This window comes from Arachis ipaensis, chromosome B01 (genome assembly GCF_000816755.2).
Source record: "Arachis ipaensis cultivar K30076 chromosome B01, Araip1.1, whole genome shotgun sequence".
In the NCBI taxonomy this organism is placed as follows: Eukaryota; Viridiplantae; Streptophyta; class Magnoliopsida; order Fabales; family Fabaceae; genus Arachis; species Arachis ipaensis.
The window spans coordinates 121,683,809-121,685,587 of NC_029785.2; positions in this window are offsets into that span (position 1 = coordinate 121,683,809).

Below are 1,779 nucleotides of genomic sequence, written 5' to 3' on the forward strand. Positions count from 1 at the left end.
TTTTGGATTGGCTTTTAAAAAAAGTATTTATTTTTTTTATCTTTTTAAAAAATATATTTTTTTAATAAACAAAAATTATTTCATATTTGGATAGGCTTTTTAAAAAGATTTTTCAAGTATTAAAAATGTCTTTTATTTTTTTTAAAGCAAGGTATTGCTAGCTTTTAAAAAAAGCAAATAATTCTTTTATAAAAATATTTTTTTTAAAAGACGTATTCAAATAGGTTTTAAATTGAATAAAAGTACTTTATTTTTTAAGAAAAGTATTTTTTCTCTCAAAAAAGTCAATCCAAACTAACACTAAATATGTACCATGTGAAAAAAAATGTGATCCTATGACAAATCTATGGTGCTGAGCAAGAGATACTTCAACACCTGCTGAGTACACATGTCAATGGATGTAAAAGCATGTTTCGATAATAGGTCAAGATTGGACCAGGACAAGTTGAAGTAGGAGGGATCAGTTGCGAGTTCCACAATTCGAGAATTAACGTGACAAATGATGCTAATAAGTTGAGGTTAGTAAGGTAATTATAATATTAATTAATTATGTATCTAGTGGATTGTAGCACTTTGTTTGGAGAGGCATGGACCATAGGTGATTTTTGTTAAAATTTTTGTGGACCGAAAATTATTTTTTTGGTTAAAGTGTGAACCTGAGATTTTTTATTTGATATTCAACTTGAATATCAACAAAGTTGGCTGGATTAGAGAGGACGGACCAAATAGAAAGTTGGGCTAGGTAACATAACTTGGAATAAAGTTTGCATTGAAGGAAAGAAAAAAGTTTCATCAAAAAAAAAAAGAAAAAAAAGAAAAGATAAAAATAACGTTTTAAGGGTTCTTGAACCTGAGTTTGTTGGTGAAAACATTACCTATCTATGACATTATAAAATATGTATTATCTCACTTTAACATTAAAAAGAGAATAATCTTTTATTGGGTGTGATGATGGTAATAATAAGATACATACTAAAATTGTTAGTAAATTATGCTCTGAGTCAAGATGTAAATAGAGATGCGATGTAGTTAATATGATGTTAGTAACGTAATCTGATTAATGGAGAAGAAATCACAAACCAATGTATAATTGTTTATACGAGTTGTAATTAGAATCACTGTAGATTTATAATAGGGTTAGAAATATTTTTGAAAATGAAATTGATTTATTATAAATTATTATAGTGTGATGCGAAATTATTTTTGTAAAATTAAAGTAAATTTTAAATTTATAATATAATGATAAATTTTTAGTTAACATATAAAAAATTAATTTATAGTGAACATAAGAAGAATTTGTGTGAAAAGGTTGAGGATTAGGGTTTGCCAAAATATATAGTTAAAGGTTTAGGGTCAGAGTTAGAATTGTTTAATGTTGAGTAGTTAAAAATATGTAGACCTTAGGCTTAAAGGAAGAGAGTTTAAGATTTAGGAGTTAAGGTTGTATTAGGATAAGATTTTGGGGTTATGGACTTATATACTCTGTAAGATAGGGTTAGTTATGTTTTAGGGTTGAGGGGTTAGAATTTGAGTTTAGGGTGTTGTATATATAGTGAGTAAAAGGTTTAGGAATGCATACATGAGGGTTTAGGGTTAGAGTTGAGAAATTCGGATTCTAGATGTGGAATTTAGTTAATATTTGTGATTAAGGGAGTATTGTTATAGACTTTTGGGTTTAGATATTTAGGATTTTATACATTGAGATTCAGAGGTGATGTTTTTAGGGTTTAATAATTAATAGTTTAAAGTGGAGGATTTAGGGGACTAGGAATTAGGGGT